Source organism: Hermetia illucens, chromosome 6 (assembly GCF_905115235.1).
Source record: "Hermetia illucens chromosome 6, iHerIll2.2.curated.20191125, whole genome shotgun sequence".
Lineage (NCBI taxonomy): Eukaryota > Metazoa > Arthropoda > Insecta > Diptera > Stratiomyidae > Hermetia > Hermetia illucens.
The window spans coordinates 25808769-25824640 of record NC_051854.1 but is presented as its reverse complement, the minus strand read 5'-3'; the positions used below and the strand labels follow the sequence as shown (position 1 = coordinate 25824640).

General features: G+C 44.4%; 1 protein-coding gene across 3 annotated transcripts in view; it reads left to right on the top strand.

Annotated features, from left to right (window-relative positions):
- The first annotated feature begins 7441 nt into the window (after positions 1-7441).
- The window catches only part of LOC119660530 (mucin-5AC), a 304327-nt gene continuing 295896 nt past the window's right edge, over positions 7442-15872 (top strand). For 2 of the 3 annotated variants that reach the window (XM_038069154.1, XM_038069159.1), the window contains exon 1: positions 7442-8553. The gene's annotated coding sequence lies outside the window, so the exon portion shown is untranslated. The remainder of the gene's footprint in view (positions 8554-15872) is intronic. The other variant, XM_038069158.1, reaches the window with a different exon arrangement.

Below are 15872 nucleotides of genomic sequence, written 5' to 3'. Positions count from 1 at the left end.
TGCATTCTCTCCTGCTAAATGTGGTTCTTGTCTGGGAGGGTGTATTACTCAGTGCGGAGAATTGGAAAATTAGTGAGTTTTACATATATGTTGTATTATCTAAGTGTATTGAGAGCATGTGGTGCATTCAGATCAACGTATGGCAATGTGCATCATCACGGCCATAATCCTTATAGATCTTGTAGCGATTGAGAAGCATTATCGTTACGAGAAAAGGGAACCAATCCATCCGATATCATTTTGCACTTCTGAAAAGCGACTAGGAAGGAATTTTTCTCCGGATGACATCAACGGCGGGACAACACTGACAGCGATCGGTGGACGTATGCACACGATGAGGTATGTTAGGGAGGTGGACATATGACTCCACACTGCTGAAATCAACGCTGAGTGAAATGTTAGTCAGAGAAGTACTATTTCGTGGTGTCAAACCTATTTTAGCGTGGTTGTCACGCATGGGCGAATGCTCCGTACATATGTCTGTGATTCGGCATATGTTTCTGTGTGATAAGTGCAGCAAATCTTTCGATTTTGGTGAGAGGATGAGGGCTACTTCTTCCACCAAATTATGCTGGTAGTCAGCTGGTGTTAGCTGTAGTAAAGAAAGGAGAGAGAACTCCTGAATGAATCCTGTCTGATTAGCTCGTCGGCTTGCTCATTTTGGTGATGTTCCTGTGACAGGAAGCCTAGATAAGGACGACGGTTCAGTGTCACAGCTTGATTCTGACTCAGTGTAGGGTAGTGGATCCTTACACTTCTGTAGCTGTTTTTCTTCCATCGCAAATTATTATATTTCGTTAAGAGATCAAATGCGTGGAACTCTGAATACATCCCGTCCCCGACCCTGAAATTCATTGAGTATCAATCAGTGAAAACCACACTTCCATCACATTCTCATAGTTAGAATTTTAGTAAGATTAACTTCTAACTGACTATCGGTTCGAATTTTCTCCAGGTCTCCGCTTAATAACTGCATCAACTCATAAAGCTTGGCAGCATTATATTTCCACAGTCGGACAGCATTGTATCCCAAATATAGTCGTAGGAGTGTAATGAAACATTCAAAGTCTCTGTAAAGCGTGACTGCAAGGAATACGTGGGGTCGGTACAGGCTGTTCTATGTACTCTGTCGGTGCTCATTGTATTGTAGCCGTTTCCTAGGGTAGGCCCTATAAAAGAGACAACATGAGGATGGGACTGTGTATATGCAAAGAGCCATCTTTCGGTGCAATGCTCACTTTCTCATTGAAGTATAATAGTTATGTAATATAGTAAGTTATTAGTTTCCTTGGTGCGCAGTACTATGTTTTGTTTGGAAACTAGGTTTTGTTTTTAGTACTGCTGGCTGTATAAGTCTCGATATTTTGGTTTTCTTGGTGAATAGCATCATCTCCGTTTGAACATACTTTGATTCGCCCTGAGGCTACAGTCGGAAGGCAGTTTCCTTTCAAAATGGCATCCACAGCTAATAATCAAAAGTTTGAGGAAATAGTTCTGCTCTGGGTCGACGATTAGTTAGTCGACTATCACCCAACCATGGCATAATCATTACATGCGCTGTTTGTATTGTAATAAATTCTCTTTCCTTTTCCCTTCACCATTTCGTAGAGGTCTGTTTCAGTGGATCTTCCTTCCAGATACGTATGCTGAGATCTGTTTAGCAGCAATTCACCTAGGATCACTCTGAGGTGTAAGTCCAAGATGCGTTCACGGTTTTCAGTACAAAGGAAATGAGGCTTGTATGTTAGGTTTAAAATTTTTCGTGGACCGTAGGTCCGCTGACTTGCCTTCTGGATGAAGACAAATTGTACTCGCCTCTCGGAGTGTGGATCATTATTTTTATTACTATATAGCTTCCAAAAATTTCCTTTAGCTACAGGAGTACTGTCCGCATTTACCTCTGCAACAACCGGCAATATTTCATGAATACCAGAAAGCTGGTGCGTCGGAAAGCTATTAATAGCTCATGTTATCCTATCTTCGGCGAAAATTGGTATAATGTGTGCTTCATTCCTACTATACTCTGTACCATATTTTTTTTAGGATTAGCATAGACTGTTGGACCCTCCAACAATACGCCGTCGGGCTACCAACTAAACACCTCCCTGTCATTAGAGAACTAGCCTGGAAACGTTTGACATATTACTTCGGGCTAGCCCTTCCATTCTCCCGGGAGCCCTCAGGTAAAAAATTCCTTTCACCAACGGGAGGGGAGAGAAGGTAGGGAGTTGTAAATTCAGGGAACCCCTTGCTGTTCGGTCTCTCCGCCGGTCGAATTCAATTTTCTTCGCAATAAGAAGAGCCCGAACATATTGCGCAACACGACTCCATCTGCCAGCGCTCCTCGGCATCTCAACGATAATGTTGCCTGGAGAGAGCTCCCCTGTGTCTGCATAAATATGTTGACGGGAGCCGTAACACAATCAGGACATCGTGCCATCCCAATCTTGTGCAGGTAAGACTGAAAACTCTCCACTTAGAAGTTGGGTAAGGAAGTAATCAATCTCACCGTGTATTCGGTTCAGCCACGGATCTAAATTGACGATGAGCCGCGCCGTCCACTTGCCTCTTGGCTCATTTTGCCAAGGGAGTTGCCACTCGGTACGTGCGCGTTGTTCACAGGCAGCAACCTCTCTTAAATTTTCGCCCTTGCGGGTCTAGATAGCTTTACGCTCGTTAGCTCCCGCGATCACCATCATGGCCGGTTCTAAGACAGTGCGATACTCAGACGCTACTCGCAAAGCTTACTGTCTCTGGCCTCGAGAAAGACACCTCCTTGTCAAGGGCATCAGCCCATACCGCGCCATAGAGCAGCACCGCATTGCCCCCATAAGGAGACGCCTTCTAGTAGATATAGGGCCCCCAATATTTGCCATTAGCCAACTCATGCCCGAGACTCCAACTGCAACCATGTTCGCTGTTGCTTTGATTTGCTCGAAGAAGCTTATCTTCAAGTCTAGCAATTGTAAAACTTCCTGTGGATGTGCAAAATGGAGATATAGATATTTACATTAAATCAATCAAGAATGAAATTAGCAGACAAATCTCGGACGTGTTAAATCAGGGCATAATTCGGCCTAGCTACTCGCCATGGAGCTCTTCAGTGTGGAAAGTCCCTAAGATGCGAGTGGTAAGCAAAGTGGAGATTGTTGATCGACTATAAGAATTTGAATGAAAACACTATAGGCCATAGGTATCTCCTGTCAAATATTAACGATATCCTAGACAAACTGGGCAAATCTATGTATTTCTCGACGTTAGATCTAGCCCGTGAATTCCATCAAATTAATTAACGCGATATTCCTAAGGCTGCCTTCACTGTTGAGGAAGGTCAGCATGAGTATCTGCACATGCCATTTGGGCTCAAAAATACACCCTCGAATTTTCAGAGAGTTATGGATAATGTGCTAAAAGATCTTGAAGGCACAGTTTGTCTCGTCTACTTGGACGACATTATAATATTTTCGGCTTCATTACAGGAGCACATGGAAAATCTCAAATCTCCAGCTCGATAAGTCAAAATTTCTCAAAAAGGAAATAGCTTTCCTCTGGCATTTGGTCACAACTGAAGGTATCCGAACAAAGTTCAGGCAATCATCGATTTCCCTATTCCAAGAACCACAAAGAAGATAAAATCGTTCCTCGGTCTATTCGGTTGTTATGCCACATTCATTCGAGACTTTGCGAAATTAACCAAACCACTCACTGAATGTTGAAAAAAAGGCCGACACATCGATCTAAACAATCGTTACTTAAAAGCTTTTAACTTTTGTAAAGACTTTCTCATGAACGAGCGTTTAACCGCTGGTTTTGATTTTATAGTCAACTCGCTGATCGATATGGGACAGGGACGGGATTCTCTTTCTGGTCAAGATGACTACTTCGGTTTTTTCCATCCACTTACCCGTCGCATCAATATGCCAAATCTGCTTTCCGCTTGTTTAACCGTGCATTCGGCAATAAGTGCCACAATGTCGTCTGCATAACCGACTAGGCGCGACTCTTCTGGCATGTCTTCGCAGACTATCGTAAGAAGCGTTCCAGAGGTCCAGCGCTAGGTCGAATCCCTGTGCTACTCTCGAAATGATCTCCATTCTTCTCTGGCCACAAACGTCTCATAGAGCAGGGGACGGTGTTTCAGATTATCCCTCAATATCCACAAGAGAGCTTGGCGCGTGGAATGAGTTTTCTAATGTGCCTAGCATATCTCTCCATCTTACGAGCGCTATCGGTCGAGATTGACGGCTGTATGCCCCGGCTCGATGAACCGCATCCACGACCTCCATAACAGCAACCACCGTGGATCTCCCTGCCCTACTACAAACTACCTTGGGGGTCTCCGGCAGCGCGAATCCTTTCAGTGAGTCTATCCCTGATGAGCTTTTTGAGCACTTTCCTGGCCGTATGAAGCATACGCAGCGTACGTTATACTGATGGTAGTTCAGGGTCTCCTTTTCCTCTGCTGATTAGCGCAAGTCTCACTACTTTTCAGCCATATCCTCTAGCAACAATTCTGGCCATTGGGGGAACACCAGTTTTTAAACTTCCGGAGCTGGTCCTTTTTTTTCATAGTGAGAACTGCTTCTTCGAGCTCTCCTATTGTAAAAAGGGAGTAATCCTCGAGGTTTTCCACGCTGTTGACATCAATTCGTACACGATGTCTGGGGAATAATGACTCTAAAATACGTTCCATTTGGTCAGTACTTAGTATGCAGGATTTCCGCAGAGCCTCGACTTTCCGGGTGACAAGTTTATAGTCAAGCTCCCACGGGTCCTCATTACCTGCTAGCCATGAGCTTTGCGTCTATTTATCGCACTACGGAGTCTTATTTTTTCTGACCTATACTCTGCATTTATGGCACATGCTACCTCGCGGGTGCGTATACGTTGTGTCAAACGACGGAGCATATAGTAGGTTGGGAATTCCAGTACATAGAAGGATTGTCACGGCTGGCGCCCGCCGGGGCTCTGAAGCCCCACACGTTGTCGTTATCAGGTCCATCACTGACTTTTAGGACACTGTCAGTTGCGACGCTACCACCCTCCGAATTGCCCTCCAGCACGAATCTGCCTGTTTCAACAGTTTCGACGAATTTCCCAATGTTTACCCTCGCAGACGTTCCACACGCAGGGTGAGCACCCGCCAGTAGTATCAATCATGAACGCGATATACTGGTGATCACTTGCCGAGAAGTCTTCTAGGACTCACCACCCGTCCACTGATGTTGCTAGAGATTAAGACGCAAAAGTTATTCAGGGATGCGTCTTTCGCAGGCTGGGCGTCGAAACGTTGGCATGGCTCCGGTATTTAAAACTACGAGCCATTTCCGGGGTCTGTTTCCCTCGGGAATCTGGCTGAGGCAGGCTGCATTCAAGGGCCTAAGCATTGAAATTCACGCCTACCAGGGCTCGCCCCTTCGTACCCGAAACGGCGTCCTCCTGAGCTTCAAGAGTCGCCGAGAGTCCTGCAAGGACTAAAATCTTATCCCTGAGCACCGAATCCAGACGAACCCATTCTTTCGGCCTTGGAAAAGAGCACGAAGTCGAAAGTCTCTTTCTGGCTCCGCTCTAAAGATTGGACACCGTCTGAACCCGCAGTGTGCAATGCTGTCACCAGACGCGCTAAGATCCCTGCAGAGAACGTAATTTTCGTTTCCATTGCATTGAGTTCGCTTGGTGACCTACCTGACAGCATCTGCGGCATGATATCCTCCTGTCAGGTCCCTTGTAAATTGCTGACGTGTTCATAGTCAAGTGTAGCCCTTGATAGGGCATATTCGCATTCGTACTCTGCGTACTACCCAATCAATTTTGTTTTTTCCGCTGTTAAGGAGTTTCCTCGCACCACACCACAATGAGTTTTTGGCCTCGAACATTCACAGAAATGATACCTACCTTGGGCATTGGCTACTTCTGGACATTCACATTTTATGGCCTCCTCCATTTCGACCTTTTCTGTGAGGCAGTCAAGATCAAGATTTTCTAGAGAGCACATAGGTTGTAGACTAGAAACGCTGGCCTTCTCCCCCAGTAATTCCTTGACCGCTTCGTAGAGCGTACTCTTGCTGGTCGTCTTCGGGCCTAGTTCGACGAGGACTCCGCCACCCTCGGTTTTCGATATGGAAGACACTTTTGAACCATGTCTTCGGGTTTCATCCTGTAGCAGATTTCACTGAGGACTTCCGCTAATGCCTTGTCTTCCGTCGGCTTAGTGGGCAGAGCCGACGGTCTAGTCCTTTTTCGTTTTTTTGACTTTTCTGTTACTGGTTTTCTGGAACTCGTTTAAGGTTTAGACTGTTTTAAGTGTCCCTGATCTTAGCTGTCAAAGACGTCAGGAAACTTCGGGAAAATGGCATGACATGAGCAGATTGTTTGTAACCCTAGTATATTTGATGGCATATATCAATACTTCGGGGGCCAATGGCTCGCTTCCTCGGCGCTTACAATCCTTCTGCAAATAACCACTTGGTATCCTTGAATCATCTGAGATGAGTTACGTCATGGATGGGGGCTCCGTTGTTTGATAGAGATGTGCTCTAGCTTTTCCGTTTATTTTTTTGTAGTTCTTTTATTGTGAGCTCTCGAATCCTTATTAAATAACGCTCAACTCTCATCATTAAAGCAAACACTAATGCAAGTCTACTCTCCAGAGAAAAGTTGCCGTGTCAAAGGTTTTCTTTCATATGGAAGAACTCTTCGTACAAAGTTTTCTGCATAGACAGCTACTTCTCACCCCTAAACCGCCCAGTTTCTGGATCCCGAATTATTTCAAAGGTGAAATTGTCCTTGCAATCCTTTGGCTAACATATACAATAGGGAATATCCCTAATTGAAGTGACAATTAAGTGCAAAGGCTTTTGCTTTCGGGGCTGCATCCTTTTAATAGCTGATTGTTTTGCTGGTCAAGGGTAGTTGGGGGTTTTAAATAAACACAAGGTTTGTTTATGCATAAAGTCACTATTTCCGTCCATTTGTTGTATAAACATACATGCATTTGCCGCATGGGTATTCCAAAGGAAACTCGTAATGAGATAACATCACGACACTTTCCCCTCACAAACTCAGCCCTACGCTAGTAATGCCGGCACATATCCCTTCGTGTAAAGGGAAAACTCACGAAGATGGGACGGAGACGTGCGTCAATGTTTTCCACAATCCTTGGGACGAGTATTTCCAAACTGACAATCTGAATCCATTTCCAGCCAGCAGGGGAAAGAAACCACACTTCTGTGGAGTGTGTGGGTCGAGTGCATGTCACGCAAGCAGAGTAACAATGGGGTGTGGGTGCGACCTCTTGCACTGGGGGAACCGAAGAACAGACGGGAAATGTAGAACATAGTCGCTGTTTTCCATTACGACGTGCAGATCATATGCTACAGACTAAATAGGGGAGCTCCGCCGGCACTGATGTGGAAAATGGTCGCACACTCGCCGCGCGACCTCACAGTCTCACATTGGGCGCCCGGCGTATCGATGAAAAGAAAAACGTTGGCCACGGAGGGAAAATACAACCGGGAAAAGTCAATAAACAAAAAATATATAGATACTACTAGCCTACTCGTTCGGCTCTTTGTGTCCGGAAAAGCGGACAGCAGTGTGGAAAGCGTGCGCGCGAATAACGAAGGAAGCAAACATTCACGCCAGAATTTATATTTTCTTCTTTCACTTCAGTTTTCCTCCTTAGCCTTACGTTCTTCTAGAGCCGCAGCTCCCGTTTTTTCGTTTTCCAATTTTCGCCTGTCGGATAAATTTGTGGGGGAGAATATTATTGTGAAAATTCTCTAGTATTGTGTTTGTACGTTGCCGCCACCGCCGTCGCGGAAAATCCTAGGAAAAAAGACATTCAACATTTGTTTCGCGACGTGCATTGAACGTCGGATGGAAGAAAAACAAGAAACAGGAAAATTAATTGGAAAAACAAACTGATGGCGATCAAAATATTTTTCACTTTTCCGTGAATACAGATTTTCACAAGATTGCTGACAGAAGATATTGGGAAATCGAGCGGAGATACTGAGTGAAAGTCGAGAGTGCCTGTTTCTGTGTGCTGATCGATTTTCTCGAGTTTCCTACTGATGATGGGAAATCGCAGAGGAAACTTTTGCCGTGTATAGTTGCATAGTGCTCTGGTGTCCGTGCAGTGGTGTCTGACCGAGTCCTGGTTGTGAATCGAGAAAGTGGGGTGCTCGGCGGATTCGCGGCGGTCGTCTCGTTTTTTGGGAAAAAAAGAAAAAGTTTACATACGAATATGTACATATATGAGTATCAAGTGTAGCTAGTTTTGCCGACATAGTGTCTTTGTTCTAGCCAGTTTTAGTGCTCAGGCCATTTGGTGCGTGAATTGTGTGTTTTTAACTCTTTCGAAAGGGGAAGGAGAGCGTCTTCTTGGGAAAATGTAGATAAACAGTAAATTCTGAATAGAACCAATCGAAAGCGGATCCGTAAAGGTGCCAGCACAAGCAGAGACAGCTGATACATCTGCTGATGGCTGGACCGTTCCGACTTGGCAATCGTATCTTTCAACACTGAGGAGTTTGGAGACGCTTGCAGACGGTAAGGATTCATAAATAAATCTCTGTCCTGAAAGATATAAAGCGGTCTCTACATGTGCAAATTTGTAGAATTGTCATGTAGATATGGTCTTGAAGTTATTGAAGAAAGTATAATGAAAATGGGGGATATTTTCTTAGCCAATCTGCATTGTAGTTCCGAAACGGTGTTTGGACATATTTTATAGTTGGCCGGGACATTTTCCCATACTAATCATTTTTAGACGGGTCCATTATTGATTCGATAGAACCGTGGAGCGGGCTTTGATAGGAAACTAAATTTCAGTCGTATGTTTAACTAACGTCTGAAGGTACAACAGAAAACGGTTTTCGTAGCTCTCTCTCCAGTCGTAAATACGAAAAATTTGGAAATCATCTCAGCAAATCCAAATGAGTTCTCTACAGCAACAACGCCTAAAGGATAAAGTTGTTTGTTTGTGGAGTTATTTTTCCTTTTAAAATTATTGATCGTTGTCAGTTTTTGGGAATTTTTTTAACTCACTCTGGGGCTTCCAAAAAGTCTGAACTGCTCCTCTTTTTTTGCGCGTTTTTCAAACGACCCACTCGTCAGTGATCCTGGAATAGATTATTTCATACGGCCAAACTGAAAAATGGATTAGAATGCTCTTTCTTAATGAATGACCTATCCGATGCCGCTTTCGCCTTCCGCTTAACACATCTGCAGCAGTTTGACCCGTATGACGATGTAGTTCTTCGTTTGAGATTGTATTGAGCCCTCGATTACAGATCAGGTCAGCTTTCCTTTCCAGATTTCTAGGCTTTTCAAAGTAGCTTCCAAGTAATTTCTCTAGGATATAGTGCTTGATGCGCTGTTCGATGGCGATTCTCGTAGCTGCTAGCGTTAAACACAACTTACCATGCACCAGACTCTATGCTCGACTGACGTGCCACCCATAAGGAAATTGTGAAAACTACGGAAATTCGTAGAACCTTTCAAGGTTGTCGTTATGGTTCTCAAGACTACTCCCACCACAGAGCCCATTTTCACATTCTGGGTTTGGATCATAATGATAATGCTATATTTAAGAAACCTTTCCCGTACTGTGTTAATTTCTTCGAAAGTTTTTGTTCGCTTCACGTCTATACTTGAGATATCGCTTGCCGCATACTACTTCTTCAAGGTAATCAGGAATTTTGCAGTCAACACTTTGCTCGAAAACGTTTAAGAGGTTGGTTTCGGTTGATCAGGTATGAAACAGCCCGCGCCGTATGACGGGTAGGAGCGTTGACCAGACTGTCAACACCAGTTTGATGAAATTCTTTCAAGTTGATGAAATCGGGAATTCTTAGGACTCTCATTTGTTTGGGGGTAGGGAGGTTAAAAGCATTTAAGCAAGAAGTCCTAGACTCCAGTCTCAAATAGACTACCGGCTACCTGTTGCGTCTAGGACACTGACCCGACACTGTTTGACACATTACGTCAAGTCAGGCCTATTCAGTGTAGGAGTGCACAAGCCATGGTTCAGGAAGCCTCTGTTACCCCGCCATCTTTCCTATCAATTTTTGTTTTTAAGAATGATTTGAGTGCAATAGGCCGCTCTGCTTCACGCATTCCCTCTCTGCAGCATGGCCTCAATTATGGTGTTTAGAGGCACTTGACACCTTTCCGCCGAAAGCCGGTGGCGAAGACATTTTCATCTTCTGCAGAAGGGAAAGGTGCAGATCCTTGAAATAAATGCAGTCGAGCGAACGTGGTTTGTCGATTTTGTGCACCTCACCTAGCTTTCTATTGAACCACGGCAGCATGTCTTTGATGAGGTGCGTGATCCATCTGCCCCTCGATCCTATTTCCCACCATTGTTGTCATGCGCTGATAGGGAGCCATCTCTCTTCACAAGGACGGTTTCCTTGTTTCCCTCGCCTTCTGTGAGGAATGTGTATATGCCTTCACTCGTTAGCATGAAGAACGATTAGAATGACTCCTGCTGTCACTATCCTTTCTGGCTTCGAGACGGTACTGCGGGCGCCACTCCATTCTTCGGAATCGTACAGGAAGACGGACTGAACTGCACTCATCAGCGATTGGCGCCTACTGGCGCCTCCGATATTTGACACCTGCCAGCAAATTGCAAGCATTCTGGCTTCAGTTTTTGATGTAGTGAATTTCCCCAAAGGACTGTGGAATTCCCTCCTTATTCAAAACGGTTTTCTCTAGAGTTAAGGAGAATCCATGCTCAGTTATCCATCTGTTGGCCCGTCGGATCACCATTCTTTGTGTCCGCTGAGTTTGGTCGACCGTGTGCGTGGTGACCAGGCTCGCAACATCATTCGCATGTCGGCTAGATACGATTCATCAGGGATTTTCGTCGTCATGGCAGACAGACATTCCGAAGGTCCGGACTAAGGATAGATCCTGAGCCGCCCTCGATTTGATTCTTATTCTGCGTTGTCTTTCCCGCATCTCGTAAATAATAGCTCCTGGATATCCGCAATAGGTAGCCTGGAATATGAAAACACTTTACTAGTGCCTTTTGAGCATGTTGCACCACCTTGTAACATTTTAAAGCGTCACATCTAGCCTCAAAAGGAGCACTACTCGTCAGCAGTGGCGGCCGTGTACCTCAGCCAGTCTCACCGCTTGGAAAACTTCCACAATTGCCCTACTCTAAAACCATATTGTTTTGGTGAGAAGCCTCCCGTAGCACGTATTGTGTCAGTCAGTTTTGGGTTGATAAACTTCTCAAGCAGTTTCCAAGCTGTGTTCAACATTCTGAGAGGATGGTACGCTGATGGCGCCTTAGGGTTACCTTTACCTTGAGGCTCACAATCTTTCAGTGGGAAGGAAAAACCTCCGCTGTCAAATATGCGTTGAACGCTCTGAGTAGCAAATGCGGCTTATACTTAAATACAAGTTTCAGTACTTTGCTGAGAATAATATCCGGTCCTGGTGCATTTTTGTGGTTCATAGACAAGACTACCTTTTCCAGTCTGTTTACAGTAAAGAGTGGGTATTCCTCAGTACTCTCTTTTTCTCTGATCGGCACTATCAACCCGCGTGAGATGGACGGGGAAAAGTTCCTGACATGTTCTTTTTTCACTGCTTCCATGGAGCAGGGTGATCGATATGCACAGAGGTTGTTTGTAACCAACTTATATCCAAGGTTCCATGGGTTCCTGTTAGTGTCACTGACTAGCTCTTGACAGCAGCGTGTTTTTTGCCTGTTGATTTCGTATTGGGGTTCCTTTTTCATTTTCTCATATTCTGGGGATCTATGGGTTACTTCATCTTGGTCTCCTGCACGCTTTACAGCCCCCGGAGCTGAAACGGTCCCTTCGTAGACTCACTCACGCTTTTGGGCGCCGGTGCATCATAACCTGCTGTTGAGTTCACTAACGACTCAGTCGCAGTTCTTTTGTCCTCGCTCGGGCCGTGTTGCTTGTTTTTTCGTCTTGACAGAGCTCCACCAATGACTGTGTAGCAAGGGTCATGCCAGCGATAGTGGCCTCGCAAGCAGAGCGCTAGTATGTTGTTGTGCTACCGATATTTAGGCTAATAAGTCCTCTAATAACACCCCTGGCTCCCGACGTACGGTTGAAGCATGCTTTATGCGAGGGCTGTGGCGTTAAAGAACTTTCTTTCCTGTGCTTCAAATCTCGTCCTCCAAGGTGCCTAGCCTATTCCGTTTGGTCAATGGTTTCACGGATATTGACGCTGAAAAAGTGACTTGACGCATAACAAACTCAAACGAAGTTACTTCCTCGATCTTGGCTTTGCACTCGTAAGGTGACTGTATTTCTCAGCCATGATGATGATAGCAGGTGCAGATATATCGGCGTACCATAATGGAGAACTCCTATATAAGTACTGTTCGCTGAGAAGTAACAAGTCAGCTCTTTTTTGCACCATCTGCCCCCTCAGGTCGTGAGCAGTTGCACTCCTATGCATGTTCGTTTGCAATATATGGATCATGTTGCTTGATTTTTCAGTTTTTGCAACTCTTCATTGAAAACCTGGCAGCGCCCGGAACCCAGCACATGAGCCACGTCTTCTTTCTACAGATCGCGATCTTTGCAAAGAATACAGCATTTTTCCGACTCGCAAGTCTTCGTTTTGTCCCCGGTTTCGCCATCCAACTTATATTGGCGGCAGATCTATGCTGTTTTGACCTCGTCTTTTTTTATCAGTTATCTGTTCCTTTCGGGTTTTCGAAGCTAGGGGCTCCGCTAGTGATTTTTTTTCCTCATCCCGTCTTCGGCCGTCTTCCACGAGTTTGTCTGTTGTGTAATAAAGCCTAGGAGTTCCTCGATTTGCATTATGCTATTTTCGACATCCATAGAGATATTTCGCTGGAAGATGGTATCTGCTTTCATTTTCAATAAAACCGCTGCATTTCTTGAGCCTTCCTTTCTCTGCCCTTTTTTTTTGGATGAGTGCCCATCTTCTCCGAGGATACGACATGCGTTTCCGCCTGGCTGATAAGTTCGTTGATCTTTTCTCAAAACAAGGCTCCGAACGCCAGCCAGGTTCACACGCTAGTCAGGAGTCCAACTCAACTGAGCTTACACTGCCAATTTAATAGTGTCATAGAACTGAACGGGTTTGCAGCCCTATCAAGATTGTTATTGGGGCAATGGCAGCTTTAACATGACTTGAAAGCCGTTTCCATGAGATGTCATTCTGATGTAAAAAGGTAATAGAATGCTATAGTTGTCAATTTATATGCAACCTATTCCAAATCTTTTGCCAAATTATATGTCCGTGCCATGCCAGGTCGTCTTCATACTGACTGGTAGTTATTCGAGGCTACCAACTGGTTCGGCAATGAACTAGGATCGTTGTCATCTTTCTGTCCGAGTGCATTTGGCGCTCAGAACAGAAATTTATATTCCTTGGCTATAATCCAAAAAGGAATGTTAGTGTCTATACGATAACCAAAAATCATAACTAGATAGCCCCCGCTTATCTGAGGAGTGGATAACGTACCATCAAGAGATATTTCGTTATCTCCTCTAATCACTTTTTATGATAAAGTCCCTGCTTTTAAGTAAACTCCTAACGTCCGATTGGAAAGGGCGTTTCATTGTTCTCATAGTCTTCTGGGGCAGTTTGGTCAACGGTTTCACTGGAAAATTTTGCGCTATTGGGGTTTTCGATAGTAGCTCACTATGAAAATATTAGGCGAAGACGGCTTTACGGTTTCTTACCAGGGCAGAAGCAAACCGTCAGATGCTGCCTCACCTCTGCCCTGGGAGCAGCGTGACCAAAGCGGCTCGCAGATGTTAAGTGCTTCTTTATGTAATTCGCAGAACACGACATGATTGCGAATTATATTGAGCCAAAGATTGGCCAGAGCTGAACATATTTTTTAAGGATGATTCGGAAGATATAATAGAAAAAAAACCGGCAGCCGTTTCTGGGTTAGGGGCACTTTTGCGCTTATGAAGGGTATAAATAAAAACAGTTGATATTGGGGTTGATCAAAACAATACCCATGGCGACTAAGATGGAGCCCACGAAAGTAATCTATTCTCATTTTGTCATGTCTCTACGGACTTAACCTTGTTTGGCTCTACGAACATTCGTGTTCAGCTCTAGAGAGGCAGTTCTAATTAAAATATGCTCATCGTCTTGCTTCTTCATGAAACTGATTGTGAAAGAATAGCATGGTTTCGTGAAACATCGATCTAGTACTTCTTTACCAACTTCGTTGTTACAGTAAATTAGAGCTTTACAATAAAATAGAGCTCCATAGCCTGGCTGATGGATTGGTCCTCTTTATCGGCCGAAATATAGAGAGATTCCCATTCCTTCTCGTAATTTCAACAACCACTGTCAGGAACCGCTTTTGCGGGAGCTTCATATCCCCAATTGTGGCCATGTGTAGTGAGGCGTCCATATCTTTGAGGCGTCGCGCCATACGAGGAGCAGGAGACAGCCAAACGTGCCTTTAAAATTCCCTGGTGCTTCATCAACTGCATTTGCAGATTTGTTCATTCAATTTGTTCAATTCAGGATAATTCTCTGAGTGATATGCACGCTTTTTCCTGCTTGATATGAGTAGCCACCAATTTCTCTGGAATCCTTTACGCTTATAGAAATGTCGCTGAATTCGTTATTAAATCATATCATGAAGGCCTGACCGCCAACTTTGACACTGGCCTCGCAAGGTTGATTTCAATATTCGTAGAATCTAAATATAGTAAAACACAATTGATTTTTACCTGAAACGGGATATATTACGTAACGGGATTAGGTATTTCTCCAATACCTGATCATCTAAGATCTCAATTCCTATTCTGCTCTATAAAAATTAACTTTGGGATCTTATCATTGCTACCAGATTACTTAATTAGAGATCGTCATGACACTAATGTTCCCTGGTGTCTCACTTGCCATCTCTCCCAGAAGCTTCGATTGCATGTTGCCCGTGTTCCCTTCTGGTTCCCTTAGGATCGCCATCATTGCTCTCTCCATCGCATCGAAATCAGTTTTTTAGTTTGTCCTAGCACTTCTCACAATCTGGACAAGTTATATTTATATATAACTCATTGGATTCATGCTTTAATTTGCGGTCCTTGGGAGATCCGAGCCTGCTTTTGAGCTGGTAAATTCTTTCACAGGGATGCTTGAAAATAAGGCCTCCATGTCGAATGACACTAGTCGGTCATCCGGTGTTATAAAACTAAAATCTTGATGAAGTCCCCTCAATTCCTGATGGCTTTTCCAGCGGGTAGTCCCTCTAGCTCCTTAAACCTATTCACCAGCCACTTGGCAATATTTTGTGTGGGCGAGTCTGTGGTTGTTATAATTTCCCGGAATTAGTTGGCAGGTTTGTGGGTCTTTGGTAGGACCTTCATTCTTGGCAATAGTGGGTTGGCCAGCCGAAGCTGGATTCCCAATAATGTGGCGGCATCCCTCTAATATTTTTTCCATCCGTTTAATGGAATCCGGCAAAGGGTCTTTCCTCAATTCAAAGTATCCTCCCATCCGAAGTTTTTCGAACATTGCCGCGTCGTAGTCCGTCTTCTTCACTATTACGACTGCATTACCTTTGGCCACTTTTAAATAGAATACCGGATTTTCTTTTAGTTCCTCCGCGACTTTTCTTTGTCTTTTCACCATCCGTGGTTCCTTGAGGGCAGGTTTATTATGCGAAGACAGATGCTAGCTACATTATTACGGGTTGCTTCTTTCAATTCGTTACTTCCAAATTGAATGCCTGCCTCAATATCGATGACGATTTGTTCTTTCGTTAGGCTTGGTTGTTGGAGTGCAAAGTTTAAGTTCATATTTAATAGTTCTTCTTGGTCCTTGTTGAATATTTGTTTGGACTTATTTTGAATATAGAAGTCGATGGTAAG